We start from the raw sequence: 25,314 nt of genomic DNA on the forward strand, positions 1-25,314 counted from the left end.
AAGGCGCTCACTGCCAGGCTTAACCACCTGAACTGCAAACCTGGAGTCCATGGAGACCCAAGACCCCTGAAAGCTGTCCTGTGATCACCTCAGGAGCAAGGTAGCATGCACATACTTCTAGTGAAAAAAATGTTAAATTCAAAAAAATTCCCGTTTCCTTTCAGATCTCTTGGGTCGCACAGTTCAATGACATTTGTTAGTTGAAATTATTCTTAGAAGGAACTTTTGGATGTGGAAATGATAATCTGAATAGACATTCCAAGGAGAAAATTATCCCTTTATTTGAAATAGATGGGTGAATTATTTTAAGCTATACTCTGTCCCTTAATTATTCTATTATATACAGACCTTAAGTCCTCCAAGAAGAGTGTATGGTTTAAGGACACCAATAAAAGCATTTACAGAATATTAACAAACTAACAATAGGCTGATGATTCGCCCTGGATTCATGCCAGAGTCTGTGAAAGAACTCGATAAACATGATATGCATTTCAAAAACTGGTAATTATCATTAAGATTCCAAACCCCTCCATCCTATCAATTATATTAAGCAGAACCGGAGTGTTTGACTTGCCCTGACTCAGGCTTATAGTGTGTGGTACACATGGCGATTATGTCTCTGAGTGTAGTGGGAATACTTTTTAAAGGTGATATTTGGCTTTTTCCTTTCCTTTTTTGTTGGCATTTTTGAGACAGACTTCATATGTAGCTCTGACTGGCCTGAAACTCATTTTGGAGACCAGGTGGGCCTTAACCTTTAATTAAGATCCTCTTGCCTCTGGCTCTCTAGTGCTAAGATAACAGGTAAGAGTCACCAGGCCTTGGAGAAACTATTCCATGCCTCCCTTCCTCCAACACAGCAAGACACTGCTCTTTTTAAAAAAAACTCTGTAGTTATGCTCTATTCTTTATTGCTAATTTTTGAAAAATCACATGTATGCGTGTGTGTAGGTTTGTGTATATGGAGGAGTTTTGGATTCCTCAGAGCTGTAGTTACAGGCACCTTTAGCGGCTTGATGTGGGTGCTGGTAACCAAACTGGGGTTTTTGCAAAGAACAGAATGTGCTCCTAACCACTTATTATTTAATGAGGCTGTTTATTATTCTCATGAAATAAGCAGCACAATTTACCAATTCGGCATTTTTTTAAAAAATTCAGTTTGGTCACACATTATTTTAAAAATATTATGAAATGCCCATCAGAGCAAATACTTTGAATCTACTCTGTAGCTCCCCTTGGACCTCAAGGGATAGGAATCTGTCTCTTAAATGACTGGAAAAAAAAAAAAAAAAAACCAAATTATGAGTCTGGTAATAACAAGAGCAAGTGGACAGTTGCCAAGCCCACCCGAGACCTGCCCACTTGAGGTAGACCATCTAGGGAGGGTCAGTTCAGGGTTAGCCGTTGGGAGCTCTGCCTGGGGCCGGGCAGAGCAGACCAGGCACAAAGCCGCGCCTGGGGCGGGGAACCCATCGCACTGGTTCCGGCCACCGCCCGGAGCGCGCACCAAGGGCCCGGCCGCGCCGCCCCAAAGCCTGGCCTCTCCCCTTGCCTTTTGCTCATTTTATTAAAAAGGGGGGAAAAAAAGGCGAAAAAAAGAAAAAAAGAAAAAAAAAAAAAAGAAAGAAAAGAAAATGGAAGAGAGCCGGAGCAAACATCCCGCCCCCAGGCCCGCCTTCGGCCTCCTATTGGTCCGTCCTCCGCTTGCGTCACGTCGAGATACACCAATGGCGATGCTCGATACTGCGAGGTGGGCCGGACCCGAGCGCGGAGTGGGCGGTGGGTCGGCGCAGCAGCCCCGCGGCTCCGCCACCATCGCGGAGGTGCCGCTGCTCCCACAGACGCTCGCGAGCCGCCCCCCGCGCTCCGTAGCCTCTCGCCTCGCCGGGCCTCGGTCCCCGCCTCCTTCCCCGCGCCTCGTCCCCTCACGCGCTCCCTGCCTTGTCTCCGCCTCGTTTTCTCTCCTAGTTGAGGGGAAGGAAAAAAAAAAAAAAACACCTACCATCCTCCTGTGGGAGCCTCTCGCCCTCTGGAAAAAAAAAATTCCACAAAACCAGACATGGTCCTGGGCTCCCACTGCTGAAGGCTTGGCCCACCCGAGGAGGTCGAAGTCCCGGCAGGGAAGCCCCGCAGCCTCCCGGCGTCGCATTCCCGCGGGCCGGCTCCCTCGGCCCCGCGCCCGTCGCCCTCGGTCCGCCGCCGGCCCCCGCGGCCTCCCACCCGGTCCCTGCACTTTCCCCGGAGCCCGACCGCCACCCCTCTCATTGATGGTGTAGCGCCCGAGGGGAAGGTAAGTGTCCAAGTTGTCGGCGCCGCGCCGCGGGCTGCCTTCCTCGGCCCCTCATTCCGGGGTCGGGGTGCTCTGGGTGGGCGGTGGGGCTCGGCCGGGAAAGCTGAGGCGGAAAAGCAGAGGGTGAGACTGGAGAGCAGCCCTCGGGGAACCATGGGCCGGACGCTGCCTTTGGTGCTGTGCGGGCCAGGTGACTGTACTACGTGCCTCTTGACCCCTGCTCTCTCTCGGCTTCTTAGGCACGCTCTGCTCCTAGTCTGAGGTTAAACTGTTACATGCCACTAACCGAGCAGCTCAACTGTGAGAGGCTGTGCATTTCTTGGATATTTGTGAATGTGGGGGTCTGGGAACTGACTCATTAAAGTCTCATTTTCACATTAGGAGGAAGATTCCTCCTTTGTGTTCTCAACTCAAGCTCTGTGATTCCAAAATTATGGAACCAAATACCACTTGCAGCGGCGTAGAATTCTGTCATGATTTAAGTTCTGCTGTCTGAGAGTGCCTTTTTAATTTTATTTCTAGGGTTATGGGAAGAACCTGTATATGTAGTTTTACATCGTATAGGGTGTGTGTTGTGTTGAGGGAGTATTGCAGGTTTCCTTTGAAACTGTTTGCTTGAGAAGTTGTTGAAAGGAAAGGAAAAGAAAATGATTCATTGTTGAATAGTTATTATCCTGTCTCTTTTCCAAGGTTTGCTTACAATTTTTTTTTTTTTTTTTGATTACAGACTTAACATTGATTTCAGCCGAATGTGCCCTTGAGAAACTGAGTGCTTTAAATGTTTCAGTATTTGCTGCTATTTTAAGGTGGATCTGAAAAAGTAGTTTTGTATGAATCTTGAAATAGCCTTCTGCAAAGCAATTCTTAAAACACAAAACAAACAAAACAAAACAAATTGACTAGTGAGTGTGAACTTGGTGGATTACAAAACAGACAGTGCAGCTCAGACGAATTCGTCCTAGGTTTAGATTTCAAACAGCTTTTATAATTGCTTTCCATTTAAAAAGAGACCTTTTTGTCTGGTGTACACTGGTTTCTTTAGTCTCAGTCTGATGGGGGAGGGGAGAGAGAGGATGGATCTATACAATAATAAAATCATCTTTGGCTAGAGATTTCCTTCCGTGGATTTGCTTGCTGAGTTAATTCCACTCTAAATTACAACCATCTTTGATTTTGATGGCCTACTCTGGGTGAAAGCTTGTCTTCCAATTCTCTCTGTTGTTGAGGTCGAAGGGAAGAGGCATAAGCAGACACACACACACACACACACACACACACACCACACACACACACAAAACCAGGCTGAGGGCTCATTGTTCTTCCACACAGACATTCATTCTCTCTCCCATATTTGGGACTAGGTTTGCACAGACAAACGCAGCTCTTTTGGGGAGGGAGGAGAGAAGATGGGGGATGGGAAGGTGCTTTCCTTCAGTTTTCTTTCGCCCATCTCACATCTGCCTCTTTTACAACCTTGCAAGGCAGATGAGTACACGGGACACTAAAGGATGCTCTGGAACCAGTTCAGAAGACTCCTGGCTTTGCAGCCCTGCCTTCTGCTGTTTGCCTTTTCCATCTGTGTAGAGATAAACTCTGTCATGGCCTTCCACTCTTTGCTTTTCATTTCTTGAAACCCCTGACTCTGTTAGGGACAGATTTGTTCTTGTTCACTTGATTTTTATTTTGCTGAGTATGACCAGGCCTTTCTAAGTAGAAATAGGTTGTCTCAGTTACAATGATAAAGACTGTATTTGAGGATAATGTAGCAGTATTTTGTGTGTGTGTGTGTGTGTGTGTGTGTGTGTGTGTGTGTGTGAGAGAGAGAGAGAGAGAGAGAGAGAGAGAGAGAGAGAGAATTGATTGATGGTCCTTGATCCTTGACTTATCAATATAGTTTTTTTTTTCTTCAATAGTGTTTTAAGAAAAGATTTGGTTTTCTGGTTGGGGGCTGAGATAGCTGCCCCTTGGAATGCTGGACAGGGCTGATCGTCTACCTTGCTAAAATCCTGCTCTGGGCCAAGGAAGGAGGTTAGTGTGAATACATGTGGGTTGCAGAATAGCACCTTCTACTGGTTAATTGCTTTGACGATCCAGTGAAGAGGATGGGGGAGGGGATTAACGGCTGAGGCTTAATGATTTTCTTTTAAACACAGCCGCTGTGCCTTTCTGCAAATGCCACTTCCCCAGGCTGCTGATACAGATGCCCTTTGACAGGCACACTTGCACCGCAGCCTTACCGTGCTATTGGCTGTGTCTTGACATTAATTTGTTCTGTTATCAGGGGTATTTTCACATTTTGACTTCCAAGGACTCCTTTGAATTGATGCTCTTTCTTTTTGTGAGAAATGTAGTTTTTCTTAAACTAGAAAACAGAACAGGGGTGTATTTGCATTCCAGGTGTACACCAGCAGCTCTTTAAGAAATTTTTAGTATCATTAAAAAAAACAAACTTACAGAAAGTAAAATCCTAGCATTAAGAGATTTCCTCTGGGATTTAAACACCCACTCCCTGCCAAAGAGGCTGAGCAGTTGGACTGAGGAAATCTCACTGAAATCAGTAGTTTTTTGTATTCCAATACTGTTTTCAATAATCATATCAGTATTAGTAAACAGAAGCCTGATAGAATGGCTTGTGGCTTCAATTTTTTTTTTTAAATAAACTAGAGGCTGGCAAAAATTTGACTGTATATACAGATTTACCCAGAAGATTATGGATTCCTCCTCAGAGTCCTCTGAATTTATGTGTAGTTTCATAAATAATCTGTTGATAAATACTTCAACGACCAGTTAGAGAGTGTTGTAGCTGTAACATCTGTTCCAGATTGGCCATTCTTCAGAAAGCCATTGCTGATTCATCTTAGTTCCAAAAGCTTGACCACAGTCCCTAAGGTTGCGTGCCTTTTACAGTGCAGTGTGAACAGTTCAAATATATTTATTTAGTGGGAAAATCCTCCTGTAGCTTCAGTTCAGTGGATGCTCTGTCAGTGTTTTGTTGAAAACAGACTAGAGTATCCAGAAGCCAATTTGAGCCGAAAAGGTTAACTAAATTAATAAATAAAATTTCCACTTAGTGGGCAGTAAACCAAGTTTTAATTTTTATTTATTTATTTTTTAATACAAAACAAGACAGTATCCACAGCTAGGTCCTGCAGTTACATACATAATATTGAGCTGATCTGAGGAGCAGGGTCAGGTGCTGGAAGAACAGGTGCCACGAACATGAGCTGCACCCTAAGACCTGTGTGTGGTGAGCATTATTATGGACATTCTGAGCACCTACTGCTTTAAAATTGGTTTTGAATTTTTCACATCTTGTTCAAATCTCTGTAATCAGTAAAACATTTAAGTAGTAAAATAAGTTGTATATACTGAGTTCCTCTGGGAACTGCTTCCCTGCTAACTGCTTTTGGCAGCTACTTTTACAATTGATTTAAAGGTTAAGATAGCAGAAAATTCATTTTTTAAAGTGAATCATTAGTGTAACCTAGCTGTGAACTTCATCTCTCTCCCTGTCTGCCCCTTTTCCAAATACACAGAGGGAGAGAACACCAACTGCTGTTCTGCATAAGTTTTCTGATAATGCTGTACTCTAGACTGTAGTTGATCATAGGATTTTAACCTTCAGAAGTTTTTCTTGAACCATGTGTAATTATTAATTATTGGCACCCTGATAGTTATTCCACAGTTAAAGCTTTGCATATACTCTTTAAGTGTGATTTTTGGCAAGCATGTTAGTTTGTGCTTAGCTTGTCTAACAAGTGTTTTTTAAGTGAGAAATGTGCATTTAAATATTTGTTACAGTAGTACTAAGATTGCTTATGCCATTTCAGTGAACATCTGACTACAAATAAGTATACTCAAATATTTACCAGCTTGGAGTCTTGGTTGGATTTTAAAATTAATTAATTAATACATATTTTTTTGGTGGCAGGGTTTGGCTATGTAGTTCATATAGATCTCAAATTCCTGGCAAGCCTGCTTTGGCCTCCTGAGTGCTAACATTATAGGTGTGTGTTTCCATGTTGACCTGGAGTTGTGACTTATATAAATAATTCGTTGCTGTACCGAGTAATTAAGACACAATTCATGTCCTAATATTAGGTAACTAGGTCAGACAAAACTGCTAACATAAATTCCTTTTAAAACATTTTTATTTGGGCTCAGTGGCTGAGTACTGGGTGCTTTTCCAGAGGGCCCAGATTCACTTTCCACTTTCTACAGGGTGACTTCCTACCGTCTATAACACCAGCTCTAGGGAATCTGGCACCCTTTTCACCCCCTCTTAGAACACTACACACAGACACACAAGGAGGCAAAGCACCCAAACACATTCAGTTAAAAAAAAAAAAAAAAGCTTAAAACCATTTTAAAAAAATATTTTATTCATGTGCGGTGGCACTTGATTTTAATCATGAGACGGAGGCAGAGGCAGTCCAATCTCTCAGAGTATGGCCTACGTAGTGAGCACCAGGCCGGTCATGTACATAGTGAGAAAAAGATTATCTTACTTACTAAACTGTGTGGGGTCATGGTGGAACACACTCATTTGTTTGGTTACCATGTATACATACGGATGTCAGGAGCACCTCTTGGAAGTCAGTTCTTTCTGCTCTCTATGTCCTGAGAATCGGACTCACTTTGTCCGGCTTACTGGGCAAGCAAACCCCAGTACCAGATGAGTCATCTTGATGGTCCATGGAAGGTTTTTATGTGTGCAAGTAAAAGGATCTGTTTGTGCCAGCGTAAAGGGAAAAAGATTTTTTTCTTCTTTTTGAGGCAGGGTCTTGTGTAACCAGGCTGGCTTCACACCAGACTAGTGTCACACTCAGGCTGGTGTCACACTCAGGATATAGCTCAGGAGCCATTTACTTTCGAACTTTTCTGTTTTTACCTCCTACGTGCCAGGATTACAGCATTAGGTTTGTTGTTGTGGTTGCTGTTTTGAGACAGGGTTCCTCTGTGTAGCCCTGGGTTCAAATTCAGAAATCCACCTGCCTCTGCCTCCCAGGTGTGGGATTAAATTATGTGCTACCACCTGGCTAAAATGGTTTTTAATTTGGTAAAATTTGCTAATATATTAGCAACCATAAGCAGTGTCTTTTCTGTAGTCTTTATGTGGTCACATTACAAAAAATATTTCTAATTCATAGAACACTTGTTTGAAAAATCACGTAGACTATTTGTTTTGACATTGAAGGCATGGTCATGTCCTAATTTTAAAGTAGTTATTATGTGACTTTTAAGGGCTTTGGTTAGGATGTTGTGATTACTCAGAACCTAAAACACTCAAAGTCATTTCAAATACTGGGGAAAACTGGAACAGAAATTTAAGCTCTTAAAGGTTAGTCCTCCCAGAAGTATAAACTCTAGGTTTAGCAGTGCCTCTCAGCACTGCAGTAGTGTCAGGGGTGCTGATCCTTTGAGCTTTAGCAACCTAATATGTTTTTTCTCCTTAGCAGAATCTTTGAGCCTATTACCCTAGAAAAGGGCCGTGACTGGCAGTAAGGACGCCATTCTAAAGGGGGTAGTGTTTGCACTGTTGGGTTGAACTCACCAAAAGAGAACTTGTGAGCAAGTGCACCCATGCAGCATTTTGAGACATTCTTAGCTGCTGAGAGCCTCTCCTGCCAGAATTCCATGCCAGCATACACCACAACATGTAGGGGCACATTTCTTGACACCTCTGCATGTCACCCAGTCTCCCAAAGGACTGATTTTTAAAATCTTTTCCTGTGTCAGGAGTACAATGTGTGTGTGTGTGTGTGTGTGTGTGTGTGTGTGTGTGTGTGTGTGTGTGTATCAGAGGCAGTGTGAATAGGCAGGAATGCAGGCTTGTGTCTGCATGTATAAACCTGTCTACTACATGTATAAACTGCCTGGGGCAGCTCGGGAAACCTCCCTTTGTGTGGAACCTGGTGGCACTGGGAAGTGTATTCACCCTAGAGCAGTTCTGATTAATGAGTAATGGGATGCAGGGGCTCTGACTTGTAGGTTTAAGTATGTTTCATGTATGAAAGCATCATATAGGTATATGTGTGTGTAATAATTTATTTTTATTTTATGTATATTGGTGTTTTGACTTTATATGTCTCTAATGAAGGACTTGGATCCCTTGAAACAGGAGTTATAGACAGTTATGAGCTGTTGTGTGATTGCTGGGAATTGAACCTGGGTTCTCTGAAAGAGCAGTCAGTGCTCTTAACTGCTGAGCCATTCCTCCAGCCCCCATTTAGGTATATTTTAACTGGTGCCCCTTAGTTCATTGTTCAGTGATGCTGATGATAGAACCCAGGGCTTGGCTTGTGTTTAAGCATGTGCTCCACTACTGAGCCATAACGTCAGCTCCTGGGTATTCCTTAAACCCAGACTCAGTGTCCCTTTGCTGCCTCACTCTTCTCACTCTGGATTTCTTTTCTGTCTGGGTCACAGAAGGATTGAAATTATGCTCACCTGCTGTCCTGTTCTCCCTGACAGGGTTGCTATATAAAGCTAGCTGGTCAGGTTAGGCAGTACATAACGCAGCTCTGATTTTAGTGAAGGAAGTCATTTTGCTCAGAGCACTGGATAGCCAGGGCCCTCCTAATTCTTTGCCCTTAACTCAGCTGTTTATCTCTGCTTCTTTGTGTGGTTATTCTGTTTCCACTTCCACTGAGGACTGTATCTGTAATTAAAATTTCCCAAGAGATATCTGATAGGCCCTTAGTTATTACTAGTATTGGCCAGGGGCTTAGGGTCAGGCTGCCTTATAAGATGCCCTCAACCCTCCAGATGGGCTACACTTCGGCTAGGTCCTCATCTCTCTGTCAGCTCATGTGCAGGGACATGGTAGTGAAAGTTGTTCTGTATGTATGGCCTAGGGAAAGTGATTTCTCTGGGTTTTGTTAGAGCCCTATTGATTTTCTTCATTTCTGTTGACATCTAGTTTGGTTGTTGGCTTTTCCAGTTTATTCTGGTTACTAGTTACTATGTTTTAAGAAGTTGCATAGTGCAGTCTTTTCAATAGTAATGCTACTGTTGCTGGGTTTGTCTAACTTTTTTTCTTTTTTCTGTAAATCTGTCCACCTGCATGCTTGTCTACTTTTCTAAGTCAGTATTTCCCTAACTGGACTAAAGCATCCTATTAAACTGCAAGGTTGTAAGCATTCTTCAGTCAAATTGATTTATAATGTATATTAGCCCGACAGGGTCTTAAAAATGGCATGGTATCCAGTTGGGAATTTTTGAGACAAGGTCTAGTTGTATAGGTTAGGTGGGCCTCCAAATTCATTCTCTTGCTTTAACCTCTTGAGAATTTGCCTGCCCTTTAAGAATGTATGTAACCTTATTGTATACTAATTGTTCTGTAGGACATATTCTGAGATACATGTGTAAAATTTAATACTGTCTTGACCTGAGACTGGTTCTTTTTCTTCTTAACAAAGAAGTAAGTTGTGTGTCAGCACTATTGTAGCGAGATGTCTTAGAGGATAAAAAGTGCTTACAAGCTTTTTAGACAGGTTGTGGAATGAGAAGGATGCAGCAGCCATGTAAGGTCTTAGGGCAACCAGAACCAGCGGCCTTCACCACTGGCGGTTGGCTGAAATAAGAGCCAAACAATCGTGTGATCTGGCTAGTTTTAAAATAATAAAACTGTCTAGCATTTAAAAAAAAGTGCTTACAAGACTACAACTCAAGTTTAATCCACAGGACTCACGTACTGGAGGGGAAAGCAGACTCCTGAAAGTCCTCTGACTTCTGTATGTACTTTATGCTGATGCTCTCTAATAAATCATTTCCTTTTTCCAAGGCAACGCTTCTCTATGTGTAGTCCTGGCTGTCCTGGAACTCACTCTGTATACAAGGCTGGCTTTGAACTCATAGAGATCTGTCTGCCTCTGTCTCTTGAGTGCTGGGATTAAAGGTGTGTGCCAGCATGTCTGACTAGAAATAAATTTAAAAAAATCTTTAAAAAATACTGAGGTTATGATTTATTGCCTCTTTTACTTTGTCGCTCTACACGACTTTTCTTCAGGCAGCTTTAGTCTGTCCGAGCTGGACAAGGCCCTGCTCTTTCTTTCAGATCTCCCCAGCGTTTTTCTGTGGTTGTATTTGAGCACAGCATTTATTACCTTTTATTTCATGTCTCAGTCTGATTAATCAATCAGTAGTTCCCTTTTACCCCACTCTCTTATGTAGGTTTCTTATCTAATGAGAGTTCAATCACTTCAGTTTCTGTAGCTGCAGTAAGTCATCTGTAGATAGGCATTGGCAAGAATCTTTCAACAGACAACATATTAGGTTAAGCCTAAAGATACATTGAGATGAAGACAATCTAGAAACAAATGTTTATATTGACCATTGGTACTAACTGAGCAGATATTTTAGGGACCAGCTACCCTAGAGCTCTATGGCTGTACATACTGCATATAAAGAGTGCCTCAAAATGTGGTAGGAGCACAGTGCTTGAGAGTGGCTTAGCTGAGCTGCTCCTGCATAAGGATTTCTTGACGTTTGCAGTTTAGAGGTTAGCTAGGACTGGAGGATCTACTTTCACTATATCTCAAGTTGGTGTGGGCAGGGAACCTCCAGTTCTGGCCACATGGGCTTCTCTCCACAGTGGCCTCATGACATAGTATTTGACTTTGACCTTGGAACACAGACCTGTCTCCTGTCTCTCCTTTTTTGTGACTTAGTCTTAGAAATTAGATATCAGGCAGATGGCTCAGTGGTTAAGAGCACTGGCTGCTCTTCCAGAGGTCCTGAGTTCAATTCCCAGCAACCACATGGTGACTCATAGCCTTCTGTAATGAGATCTGAGGTACTCTTCTGGTGTGTCTGAAGACAGCTATAGTGTACTCATATACATTAAATAAATCTTCAAAAAAAAAAAAAAAAAAAGATATCACCCCATACCTGTTCTTACATTTCTTTGAAACAGGGTCTCAAGACTGTATAGCCTTGATTGACTGACTTGCAGCTATGTAGACCAGGCTGACCTCCAGTCTCGATCCATGTGCCTCTGACTCCTATGTGCTTGGATTAAATGTCTGTGCCAAATGCCTGGCAAGCACCATCTCTTCTACTCTACTGTACTAATTGGAATCAAGTCATTCAGTAGAGCCCACCTCCAGGGAGGGAATGGACAGCTCCTGAAAAGAGCAGCATCAAAAAGTTTGTGAGGGGTTGGGGAGATTGCCAGCTGATTTTTGAGGGGTTCCAGGTTAAATTCTCAGCATCCACATGGTGGTTAATAAGTCTCTGTAACCCCAGTGTTCCAGAGGATACAGTGCCCTATTCTGGTCCCTGCAGGCACTGCATGCACATGGTGTACAGACATACAACACATGCAGGCAAAACACAGAAAAATGAAAATAAAAATCTCAAACCTTTTACAAATTGCAAATTTAATTTTAAACTACCATAGGAATTCAGAGGAGAGAGTTATGGCAGATTAGATGGCCTTTTTTCTCCTTGGATGGCTACTGTGAGGCACTTTGCTTAGGAGAATAACCCAACTAAAACCTCTCACTAGTCACCATTTTTCCTCTACCCTTGCCTTGATGAAGCATCATTTATTTTCTGTGTTGTTTCTGTGTTATTTCTTTATGTGTGTGCTGTGTGTTGGCATGTGTTGTGGGCTTATATACATTTGGTGTGCACGTGGCTGGAGCCAGAAATGCTTCCCTCAGCGCGCTCTGCTTCATTACTAAGCATAACCTCTCCCTGAACCCATGCTAGCTGGCTTAGCTAGGCTAGTCATCTTGCTCCACCAGGTTTTTAAATGAGTACTGGAGAGTCAAGATGCTTTGGCTGTGTAAGCAGAGCTCTGCTAACCCTGTTCTGACGACCTGCACACACAGGTTCCCAAGCACTCTTTCCTCCTCCCTCTACTCCCCTACCCCCAACAAAACCAAACCAACCGGTGCCGTTTCCTCATTCCTACTTCCTAGTACCTGTTCTTTTTTCCCCTGAGGGTTTCACTGTGTAGCCCTGGCTGACCTGAAACTTGCTCTGCAGTCCAGACTGGAATTCAGAGATCTACCTGCCTCTGCCTCCTAGGTCCTGCTTTAAAGGCACATGTTACCACATTGAACTCCTAGTACCCATTCTTAAATTCTTTAACCTTCTTAGCCATTTTGTCACTTTATATCTTTTTTGTCACTTTACATCTTAATGTTTATTTTATATTAAAAGTTGTATTTTAGCTCAGTATAGTGGCCTATACATGGAATCCTAGCATGTGGTAGACAAAGCAGTAAAATTGGTGTCAGTTTGAGGACAGCCTGGTCTTCATAATGAATTCTAGGCCAGCCAAGGCCACCATAACAAGATCCTGCTTCAAAAAAATAAACAGACCAAACCAAAACCCCAAAACATTGTATTTTAGTGTTAAGTGTTTCTTCCCACTAGATTATAAACCTTTAGAGGCAGAGTTTTCTTTGAACTATGTCAGTTTCCAGACTCATATTTAAAAGTTGGTGTATTCTAGAGTCGTTTGAATCAAGAACGGGGAAAATGCTGTCAGTTTAGCTACATTAGTCCCTCTCTATTTAGTGGTGTGCACACAGTCTGGGTGCCTTTTTATCATGCAATAGGCTCCATCCATTTTGGCTGCTTTCCTTTCTCTGCTCTGCCTTTCTTTGAAAGCATATTTGAGGACTGATCTTAAAAGCAAATTATTTTCTCCTAAAGGAACATTGTTTTAGGCAGTATTTTGCTTAATGATGTATGAACAATCTTAGTCATAGCCAACAGTACAGGAAAAACTGATGCTTCCATGGACCTGTAGTCAAGACAGCCAAACTGTTCTAATTCCATCAAGTAGGTGGGACCGTTTTTAATCTGTCTGTAATATGTATCATATACCAAAATATTATTCTATTTCATCATTTTCACCAAAAAGGCGTTAACGTCACTTAAATTTTCTATGTTTGTTTGTGGTTATGGGTGGGGGGTTGGGTATATTGCATATGTGTTTGTGTATGGAGGCTGGAGGTTAACCTAGGCATTGTTCATTGTTTTATTTTTTTAAAGATTTTTTTATTAATTAACTAATGCATTATGTATTTGTGTATGTGTGTAGGTGAGTGCATGACATGATGTTTGTGTGTTTGAGATGGGTTTTCCTTCCTCCTTGTGGGATCTCTGGATCTGACTCAGTTTGTCAGCACTAATGGGCTATCTTACTGACCCCCACATTGTTTTCTTTTCCTCTTGACGAAAGGTCTTACTGTGTAACCATGTTTTCCAAGTGCTAGCGTACCTTATCTGTTCCTAGTGCCTGCAGAGGTTAGAAGACAATGGATTCACTGGAATTGTAGTTGAGAGCCACCTGATGTAGGGGCTAGGAAGGGAACATGTATTCTTTCCAAGAGCAGCAAGCATCCAGCTGAGCCATCTTTTCAGCCCCGTGAGAATGTTAAGGTCTTTTTGGGCCCTTTTAAAGTTTTGCTGTGGGCTGGAGATGGCTTAGCAGTTAAGAGCACTGTCTGCTCTTCCAGAAGTCCTGAGTTCAATTCCCAGCAACCACATGATGGCTCACAACCATCTGTAGTGGGATCTGATGCCCTCTTCTGGTGTGTCTGAAGAAGGCAGCAGTGCACTCGCATATATAAAAATAAATCTTAACAATTTTTTTTCTGTGCATTTACAATTTTGGGGACATTTCTGCTTAGAATATATGTGCTGTAAGTTTCTTTTATCTTTTCCTTTTTAGGGTTTTTCTGGGTAGCCCTGGCTATCCTGGAACTGGAATTCACTCTGTAGACCAGGCTGGTCTCAAACTCAGAGATCTGCCTTCCTCTGCCTCCTGAGTGCTGAGATTAAAGATGTCTGCCACCATTGCCTGGGTATATTGTAATTTTTCTGATAACAAATAACATTTTTTCTCATAGCTCATGTACTTTTAGTTTTACAAGATAAGATATATAACTTTTCACAGACTTCTTTACTCTAGCATACAAATAAACTTTGGACAGTTAAAGAGTTATCATAAATTTCAGTTTTACTTCTGTTTGTAAATTGTCAACTTTGATCCTTGCAAAGTTCCAAAAGTGCTATGAGGTTCTAATTTCTAAGGAGGTTTATTTGTTTATTTAGAGACAGTCTCATTTTGCAGTCCAAGCTGGTCTGGAATTTAGGTGGACCTGGTTGGTTTTGAACTCCTGATTCCAGTTCTTCTGTTTCTGTCTTTCCGTGGCTCTAAGGCCTTCCTAAAACCCTGTATTAAAGACTAAACTGGCTTAGTCATTAAGAGAGAGAGCACTTTTGATCTTTCAGAGGACCTGAACTTGGTTCCAAGTACCCATATTGGAAAGCTCACAAGTGACATAACTTTAGTTACAGGGACTTCAGTGCCCTCTTCTGGATTTCATGGGTACCTGCACCGATGTAAGCTTGTGCTGTGTACGTGCATTCCTGTGTATCTATGCCTGCCTGCAAACGCAAGCAAATTCATGTGCTAGCACATACATTTAACCTCAGCACTTGGGAGGAGGAGGCAGGCTGATTTCTGTGCGTTTGAGGCCAGCATGGTTTATATAGACACAGTGAATTCTAGGATAGCTAGTGCTGTGTGGAGAGAACCTGTCTCCAACAACAACAACAACAACTCTTTTATAAATAAAACATCTTGAAAACCATTTCTTTATTAAGAAACTTGTCATATCTGGTTGAGAACTGAGGTGAGGTTATTTACAGGTACTGATAACATCTCTCCACATGTGAATATTCATAGACCTTGCTCAGAAAGGTCTCTGTGTTTGTCCAGTGCTGTTCCATAACCAACCTGGCCATTTACACAGTCACCTCCCTGACTTTAACCTCAGAGTCGGTGAATTAAAGGCCAGGCTGCTCTACATAGTAACTTCCAGGCAAGCTGTAATTACATAGTGACATAGAACTTCTAGAGGTCCTGAGTTCAGTTCTGGCCACCAATATGGTAGCTCACGACCATTTGTAACTCTTTTCTTTTTTTTTTTTTAATTGAACAACTTTATTTTAAAAAACAAAAGATAAATGTACAAATTTTAAGCATTTTTGCATAAAAGTATACGAATACATTTTTGTCAGTGCTTGTTTTTTTTTTTATTAAAGGTTTGATAGTGTGCATTAAGATCTTACTAGTTACAGTGAGCATAAAGTACATGTAAAACAGGATGTAACCTGGAATTGGTCAAAGTTTTCTTGGTGTGTAAGGATTAAGCATAATGGTTTTTTCTTTTTTTTTTTTTCTTTTCTTGAACTTCATATAGTCTGTGAGCTGTTTCTGGGGACCATTTGTAGCTCTTGTTCCAGGGGATTTGATGCCCTCTTCTGGCCTTTATGGGCACGAGGCATAAACATGGTACACAGACATACATACAGGCAAAAGCACACAATACACAAAAAAATAAAAAAATTGAAAAGTTAAAAAATAAGGAATTGGTCATAGCATTTCCGTTTGTGGCAGGCAGCATGTATAGGAGAGGGAGCAGAGAGGAAGGGCCCTAACCTTTTATACGTGTGTATTACCGCACATCTAACCATGAGCTAATTAAATACATAGTAAAAACCTGTCCTTTAATTTTTTTTTTTTAGGTTTTTGCTCTTCCCCTTTTATATGCTTTAGTGGCATAAGACTTGTAATTTATGTAAGAAATGGTGCTTACAAAATAAGCAAGACACAAATTGTGCCATTTGCGGATGTTCCTATGATGAATTTTCTCCATAGTGGAAAGATAAGACTTATATACAACTGGATCTCTGAGGATGTCACCTTGAGAGGTGGTGATGCTGTGGTTTAGGGAAGAGAATGATCTCTGGCTGGAGGAGTCAGGGAAGATTTGGTGTAGGAAGCAGTGTTTAACCTGCATTCTGAGGGATCGGCAGTGTTTGGACATGAGGTAAGTAGCTAAGGGGATTTTAGGCAGGAAATTGCATGGAGCAAAGGCACAGAGGCCAGAATTCAGGGCGTGCTCAGTGCTTTGGCTGCTTCTATGATGAGGATTATTAAGTTGTGTTTCGATTTTTTTTTTTTTTTCCTTCCATCTCTCGTCTTAAATTCTTTAAAAATGTCCTGTAGTAGATTGAGGTAGGCATAGTTCTTTCAACCCAGATAATTTATATTTGAAGTTGTGGCTGGTAAAGCAGGTGGAAAAAGAAATGCTTGGGCTGATTTCTTAAAGGAAGTTTAAACTGGTCTGGCTCAGACTTAGCGCACCAGGAGGGACAGTTGGATTTATAGTGGGGATCACTTTATTTAATAACTTTACATTTTCAAATTATGTACAAATTGTAGTTATAAAATATGTATTCATTATAATCATACTAATATAATTAAAAATAGGTGTGTACACCTGGAAAACTGTCCAGATGGTTTTTGTGCATATTTAAACACAGTAGTTTTGATTTTTGCCTTTTATTTAATGTATTTTTGTTTAGGTTAGTGTTTTTGTTGGTTACTAGGTGTGGAACACAATAATACCTCATGGATATTAGACAAGTACTTTACCAATGGTACAGCATCCTAGCCCCATTTAATATTTCAAGTACATACTTTCCAATTCAGTTCTTATATTTCATGTATGTTTTGATTTTTAAATAATTTAATTATATGTTTGTATACATTGATGGATATAAAATGCCTTTGATATTTTTTCTTTTACTGTCCTCTTGTATCATTATACTTGGGCAGGTTTATAAGAACAATTTCCAGGTGTATTTCTTTCTTTCTTTTTTTTTTTAATTGCTTATTTCACATATGTAGATACACTGTAGCTGTCTTCAGACACCCCAGAAGAGGGCATCAGATCCCATTACAGATGGTTTTGAGCCACCATGTGGTTGCTGGGATTTGAACTCAGGACCTCTAGAAGAGCAGTCAGTGCTCTTAACCGCTGAACCATCTCTCCAGCCCCATTTTTTTTTTTTTTTAAAGATTTGTTTACCATGTACATGGGTGTTTTGCTTGCCTGTCTGTCTGTACACCACGTACATGCCTGGGACTCATGGAGTCTAGAAGAGGGCTTTGGAGCTCTGGGAATGAGTTACAGGTGTTTGTGAACCACCACGTGGGTGCCCTAATGTTCTCTGAAGGAACAACAAGTGTTCATAACCAGTGACTCTCTCCTGCACCCAAGAAACATTGCTTTAAGCAAAAACAGTGCTTCTGGGCTTGTGCCAGCATTTGAGAGGCAGAGGCAGGCTTATCTGTGAGTTTGAGGCTAGCCTGGTCTACATAGTGCGTTCCAGGATAGCCAGGGCTATGTGGAGAGACCCTGTTTCACCACCCCCAAACCCACCAAAAGAAAAACCAAAACCATAAAAACCCAAAGAACAACAAACAAACCTCTCCAAACCCCACTAAAACCAAAATATAAATAAAAAATTGTACTATCCTGTAAGATTTCCTTAACCTTCCTACCAACCTCAAATATTATATAGTCATGTAATTGTTAATCTTGTAGGTGAAAGAATGTGCAGTATTTTATCCTAATTTATATTTTTTGAACACAAGTGAAACTGATGATCTTTTCATACATAAGAATTTAAAGGCAAGCACTTTACCAATGGATTTACACCTTTAGCTCTCAGTAATAGTGCAGAGGCTTATGTAGAGTACTCATCTGGGAGTACCGTTATGTATTGCAGTGGTTCTAACCTTCCTAACACTTCTACCTTTTAATATAGTTCTTCATGTTGTGCTGACCCCCAACCATAAAATTAGTTTCATTGCTTCTTCATAGCTGTAACTTTGCTACTGTTATGAATCGTAATGTAAACATCTGATATGCAGGATGTCTGATACTTGGCCATTGTGAAAGGGTTGTTGGACTTACAGGTTGAAACTCACAGGTTGAGAATTGCCGATCTGTTTATTTATTTAGATGGGTTTTTCTGTAGTCCAGACTGACCTTGGACTTACTGTATAGCCAAACATGGTCTTGATTTATGGTCTTATGAGTGCTGAGAGTGCAGGTATATTTACTGTGCTTGGCTACTTTTTTATTTTTTAAAAAACATTCAAGAAATGGCTAGGGTTGTGCTCAGTGAGTGGACATGTGCTTAGCATGTACAAGGTTCTAGGACCAATACTCAGCAGCAAAAATAAGTAACTAAAAACCTCCAGCACTAAAACTCAGTATTTAGATAAAAATGACATCGAATGATAACTGTTACGGTTTGAATGTGAACTCTCCTATAGGCTTATGTGTTTGAACATTTGCCTCCTACTTGGTGCACTGCTTTGGGAGATCGTTGATCCTTTAGGAGGTGGGACACTGCTGGAGGAAGTTAAGGGTGGGCCGTACTAGTCATAGACAGCTCTGCCTACTCTCTGCCCAAGCTGTCCTTCCTGATCCTCTGAATGCAGCAGGCAGCTGGGTGTTCACTCCCATCCCATGGACCAGGATGGGCTGTACCTTCCCCAACTGTGAACCCAACAACATCCTCTGAATTGCTTCTTGTTCGGTTTCTGTGTCAGGACCATGAGAAATTTAACTGGCACAACAGCCATTGCTTGATTATACTACACATAAAGATCACCAAGCCTGTGGTCTTCTCTTTCCAAACTCATCCAGAATAACAGCTTCAGATGGGAACTGAGATACCAAAGTCTTTTCTGGTTTTCTAGTCTCAGGCTTTTCTTGATAGAGAGGGCAGCCAGCCTGGTTGGGTTCTGAAATGGAGTTATGTGTGACAACTGCTTTGGAATCTTGAAGGTGCTTTGGTACTGGATAGGGAGTGGGTAGGGAGTGATTTTAAAAAAAAAACAATAATTTGTAGTTGAAACTGATTTTCAACTGCTCGAGGTGATAGAAAGTCCTGAACTTTTTCTGAAAGTAAGGAAGGTTCCCGAGATGAGAAGATTTAAAAAATAGGGTAAGTGGTTAAAAATTAGCTTTTTAAAGAAAGCACAGTGATTAAGTCCCTTGTTACTCTGTCTGGCCTATTTATTTATTTATTTATTTATTTATTTATTTATTTATTTATATTAACATTTGAGATTTCTGAATCTTTATTAAAGTGTGTTTCTAGTGAGTTGACTAAACTCCAGTTCCACAGTTGATGTCTGCCCACGTGTGTTTTCTTTGTGGGCTACACAGATATCTTGTGTGGAAAATAGTTTGTAAGTAATTTGTTTGGTTTCTGGAGACTACTGTCTCTGTCCTGGGCCTCCAGAATCTCTTGTTAACTGCTCAGTGATCCCACATAGAGGAGGCTCTCCACAGTCTGCTTCTGATCAAGATTGTCACACTCTGATGTGAATGCAGGTCTAGTGGCGCACACCTTTTGTCCCAGGACCTGGGAAACAGGCAGATAGAGCTCTGTGAATTCAAGGCTAGCCTGGTCTACATAGTGAGTTCCACAATGGCCAGAGCTATATAGTGAGACCCTGTCTCCGAGGAAAAGAAAGAAAAAAGTTGTTTGCTGAGTCCTGTCAGAAGTGGTTTTCTGTTGACTGATGGAACCAAGCATCTAACCCCTTTCCTTTGTTGTGTATAGACCTAAATATTTAGCTGCCAACTCTTCTTATTAGTAAAATATCCTTAAAATTGTGTCTTGACATTTTTATGTGTTTTTATTCCTTTCTATTTGAGTTATTTTTAAAAAGGACTTTTTACTTTAAGATTAAGTGTATGTATATATACAGGGGCTGGTGTGTGTGTGCCTGCTCACGTGCACACATGTGCATGTGATACAGGCACCTCTGCAGGTCGAGGCCTTGTAGTTCCTGGAGCTGGAGATTCAGCCTGGAAGCTTGTGTGTGCTAGGTAAGCTCCCTGCTATTGAGTGGACCCAGAAAACCTCATGGCTTTGTGTCTCCACCTGTGGAAGTGCAGTGCAGGTCTCCTCTCAGTTGTTGCAGTTTTACTCTATGTGCTGCCAAGGTGGGTTTTGTTTTTGGTGTTTGTGTATGTGGGTATATTTATGCATTCGTTTCAGGGTGTGCACATTTGCATATATGTACTTGTATACATGTTTGCTTGTGTGATGTGGAGGCTAGACATCAACTTCAGTGTCTTTGTTAGTTTTATTTTATTATTATTATTACTTAAATTTTATTTCATGGGCATGAGTGACTTGGCTGCATGTGTATCCTTACACCTGTGTATGCCTGATGCCCTGTTGTCATAAGAGGATATAAGATCCCCTGGAGTGGAGTTATAGGTGGGTGTGAGCCACCATGTCAGTGCTGAGAACTGACCTTAGGTCTTTTGGAAGAGCAAAACCATTCCTCCAGCTCTTATTAATAGATTTTAATGTAGATCATCTTGTTTATGGATGGCATTTTATTGGCTGAGCCACCTCCCTAGCCTGTTTGTTTTAGATATAGGGTTTCAATATGTAGATCAGGCTGGCCTTGAACTCAGAGATCACCTGATTCTGCCTCCTGAATGTTGGGATTAAAGATGTGGCCTTTCCACTTTGTTCACCTTGGTTTTTTTTTGTTTTTGTTTTTTTGTTTTTTTTTTTTTTTTTTTTTTTTTCGACAGTCATAATATGGCTAAAACTTCCCTGGAACTCACTGTGTGGCTCCAGTTTGTCAAGAACCAATGTGAGTCCTTCTGTCTCAGTCTCCTAAGTGCCAGGAGTATGGATTTGAACCTTGAAAAAAATATTAATTGTATGATTTGAGACAGAGTCATACAGCCCCAGGGTGGCCTTCAACTTGTTAGCTGGGGTTAGTTAACCTTGACTAGCTGATCCTCCAGCCTTCACCTCTTAATGTCTGTGATTACAAGTGTGTGCCTGACTCTCCGACGTCATTGTTGATTGGTTGATTGCTCTTTATTGACATCTATAATCTTGTTACTAGTTTTTTCATTTGTCAAGGCTTTTTTTTTTTTTTTTCTTTTCTGTTATCGTTCTTTGTTCTTTTAGTTGTGGTTTTGATTAAACTGGATTATTAGTGTTTCTTTTTTCCCTTCCTCCCTCCTGTTTTTCCTTCCTTTTCTTTCTTCAAAGGTAGATGTTTTACTTGTCCAATTTTACATGTGAAGTACTTCTCATTGACACCCCTAGTCTGAGACAGTGCACTGCTGAGTTGCTCTTCCTGGTCAGTTTTGCTGCGGCTACTCATTCCCCAGGCCTTTGTTGTAATCGGTGTTCATTAGGCTGATTTGGTTCTCTGTACAAGGGCCTCTACCAACTTGATTTACAGGCTCACAATTGGATGCAAACACACAGAGATAGCTTTGGTGCTTGACTAAGGCTTTGGCAGCTGTGCCACTGAAGATGAGAATGTCTTCAGCACTTCCTGAAAAGCAGTGCTAACATTCATTCGACCTCCAGCAGCAACATCTTTGGTCACCGTGATAGTTTCATGTCAAGCTGTGTCTTGAATGTACCTCAGGATTTGGTGTGGCTTTTACTTATACCCTCTTCCCCTTTAGCTCTTAGGGAGATTGAAGATGATTCTGATTTACATTTGATTAATTGGCATAATCCTATATATCATTGTGCAGTTGAGTTGCTTCATCATAGCATATAACTATATTTGCCTATATCTCTGTTTGTACTTGGAGGATGTACACTCAACTATTTTTACTTGTCTATCCACAAGTAAAAATAGTTGGCCAAAAGGAAAAGAAACTTCCTATGTAATATGCCAATTTGAGGTTGACTCTCAGAGATAGCATTTTTGCTAGATGTGTTGTGGATTAGAGATGAGAAAAATCAGTTTTTTAAAAAAGTGTTTATTTTATGTATAATGAGTGTTTTGCTTGCAAGTATGTTTGTGTATCACATGCATGTAGTGCTTGTGGAGGCCAGAAGAGAGTGCTGGGTTCCCTGGAGCTGGAATTCGGATGACTGTGCCATGTGGGGTGCTAGGGATCAAACCCTGGTTCTCTGCAAGAGTGGCAAGTGCTCTTAACCACTGAGCCCCTCCAGCCACAAATTACTTTAAATGCAAGCAAACAAACCAACCACTGTACATGTTTGTGTATTGAAGATTCACTGTCCTGAAGCATGACAGCTTCTCTTACAAAGAGAAGCTTGGTAGGTCACCTAGTGGACATGCAAGGGTCCAGAGTACATTTTCTCCTGGGCAGGTTGGTGTATGGGCCTGTGCTCCACTTTCTTAGCCGCTACATGGTGTGAGGACAGTAGGACATAAGTTCAGGTGAAAAAAATAGCTGCAGAGCGGCTGGAGAGAAGCCCAGCGACCGTAGGTGTCTTCTCTGACTGCTCTCTAGCGCACTTTATGGAGCAGAACCTCACTGAATTTGGAGCTCACTGATTGGATTAGACTAGCTTGATCAGCAAGCCCAGGGGTTTTCTGGTCTCTATTTAGTCATGTTGGGATTGCAATGTGTGCCTGGCACCTGGAGATCCAAAATGATACTTGTGAGGCAAGTGTCTTCCCAGGTGTAATTAAAAAAATTATTACATTATTTATTTTTCTCACATAAAGGTGCTAGGAACTTAACCTAGGTCCTCTGCAAGAACAGCACGAACTTCTCTCGGCCATCTCTCCAGCTTCTTTGTCGTCTATTACTGTGTGTTTGAGCATCTATATGTCATGATGCACATGTGGAGGCTAGAGAACAACTTTGTAAGGTTGGTTCTGTCCTTCCAATTTAGGTGAGTTCTGGGGATTAAACTCAACTACCAGGCTTGCTTACATATGCTGTTAGCCTTTTGGACTATCTCACTGTGACCAGAGATATCAAGGAGGTTCGGGGCAGGGTTCATATAGTTCATTATTGACTTCAGCTTTTGCTTCCATTTCCTGAGTGCTAGGATTGTATATTTACACCCTCCCCTGCACTTTCAGTTTATGTGATACTGGGAATTGGACCCAGGGTTCTCTCTCTCTCTCTAAGGTCTATTTATTTTAGGGTATATGAGTACACTGTAGCTGTCCTCAGACACACCAGAAGAGGGCATCAGATCTCATTACAGATGGTTGTGAGCCACCGTGTGGTTACAGGGATTTGAACTTGGGATCTCTGGAAGAACAGTCAGTGCTCTTAACCTTTGAGACATGTCTCTTACCCCCCCACCCCCGGCTTTTCTTTACACTTAGACAACCACTCTAATCCAACCAAGCTATGCTCCAGTCCCCTCCATTTTGAGACCATGTTTCATGTACTCCATAATGACTTTGAACTAGGGATCTTCTTGGCCTTAATTCTCTCTCTGGGATTATAGATGCCTACCACCATGGCTGGTTTTATAAAAGGTGTCTTATTCTTAGCATGCATGTGGCTCTGGGTTCAATTTCCAGTTACCAGCAGAGGAGAAGCAAAGCATTTTAGAAGAGTGATAAAGCCTTGTAATCACTGTCTCTGCCAGTGTGTTCAGGTATGCTTTAGTCCCAGAACTCTGTAAATGTAGTGTTTGTGGGGAAATATGGTGGGAGATGATGGTATTAATAGGTTGAACTAGAAATGGGAATAGCTAAAAATTCTTCCTGTTGCCTCAGTCAGGCTCATAGAAATACAGAAAGCTAGAGTTAGTCTGTAGCTGAAAGATTTTGGGTTTGGGGTTCAGTGGGGGGCACTAAGGTATATTGGTATTTGGATAAGAGACTTCCTAAAGGAGTTATTAGCACCATAGATCTTTAGATGGCACTGTGATGGGGTTTTGAGGAGAGATCAGGCCTACATGACAATGAGGACTCTTTCTCTTCTTTTGTACCACATGGTTGGTGTACAGCCTATGGTATGGTATACACTTGCAGTCAGGCTGTCTCTGACTTCAGATTGGCAGAGGGAGAATGTCTGTTAGCCTGGAGTGTGTATGTAGACTTATCTGTAAGTGTGGGAGAGCAAGAATCCAGAGAACATGGTACTCTTGCCTTACCACAATGTGATTTGGAGAGATTGAAGATTCCCCACCCTAGTCAAGCCTCAAAAAGGAAGCATTGAAGTCCTCCCCCATTCCCTTCTGGGAGTCAAGAGTCAAGATTAATTTGTAATTTGAGGATGACCTGGAACTCAGAGATCTACCTGCCTCTGCCTCCCAAATGCTAGGATTAAAGGTGTGCGCCACCACTACCCAGCTCAATTTTTATTTTATTTAAATAATTTGTTTATTTACTGCTTTGAACTGCACTGAATTAAGGAGAGTTATCTGGTGAATTACCTATTCTCATGAGGTGTTCATGTACATTTTCTCACTTTTGTTTAGGATATTTGGTGTAGCTTGTCTTTCTCCTGATTTAAGTGAGCGTATTTTTATCACTCTTTAGAAGAATGAGTGTAAGTGCTCATAAAGTCCTCACACCTGCAAGTCCATTTTTGCTTATATCTTGTTCTTACAAGTTTCCAGGATGCTGATTGCCAGCCTTGCTGGTGTGAGAGTGACTTTGAAATCAAGGCATCGTTTGAGGGATGGAGTGACGGGAGGGGGGGGATGGAAATGTGAAGGCTGCAAAACATTTGCAGAGTGTCATATCTGTCAGTGTACTAGCTGCCGTGCTCTTTGGGATTCTCCTGCTTTTGATGCAGCTGTCATGACTGTGGGCCTGGCCTGTCTGTGCGTCTCACCGTAGCGGCTCATTTCATGCTCCCGTATAAAAATAGATCCTTGATTTTTTTTTTTTTTTTTTTTTTTTTTTTTTTTTTATGTTCTCATCCTTCACAGTTTCTTCAGACCCTCTTACGTTTGAGGCAAATGCTTGGTTTAAGGCACCACTAAAAAGAAGTTGATGTCTAGAGGGAACACTGCTGGCCTGAATGTTGCTAAAGCAAAGGGCAGAAGAGTCTGACCTATTTGCACTCAGCCTCTGAAGGAAGATGGAAGATGCCTGCTTCCTTTAGCAATAACTGCATCAACACTGAGTTGCCTCACCAACTTTCTGAGGTTTTCTAGCCTGTGTAGTGACAGTTGTCTTCTGGCAGGTGATTGTTGAGGTATGACCATGTATGTGTGTATGTACTACTGGAACCCTGTCACAGTCATCATGGAATCTAATTGTACAGAGTTGATGTGGAGGACTTGGTGCCTATGGTGTAACTGAAAAAGCAATGGTGGCCATGTGGTGTAATTATTCACAGAAAGTCCTGCTGTTGTGTTCTGTTGAATTAGAGGTCAGTGCCTAGAACTTTTGATTT

General features: G+C 41.5%; 1 protein-coding gene across 3 annotated transcripts in view; it reads left to right on the forward strand.

Annotated features, from left to right (window-relative positions):
• Positions 1 to 2,020: 2,020 nt before the first annotated feature.
• Positions 2,021 to 25,314, forward strand: part of RERE (arginine-glutamic acid dipeptide repeats) — a 312,095-nt gene continuing 288,801 nt past the window's right edge. For all 3 annotated transcript variants that reach the window (XM_080921404.1, XM_080921406.1, XM_080921407.1), the window contains exon 1: positions 2,021 to 2,290. The gene's annotated coding sequence lies outside the window, so the exon portion shown is untranslated. The remainder of the gene's footprint in view (positions 2,291 to 25,314) is intronic.

Source organism: Micromys minutus, assembly GCF_963924665.1.
Source record: "Micromys minutus genome assembly, chromosome: 9".
NCBI classification, from domain to species: domain Eukaryota; kingdom Metazoa; phylum Chordata; class Mammalia; order Rodentia; family Muridae; genus Micromys; species Micromys minutus.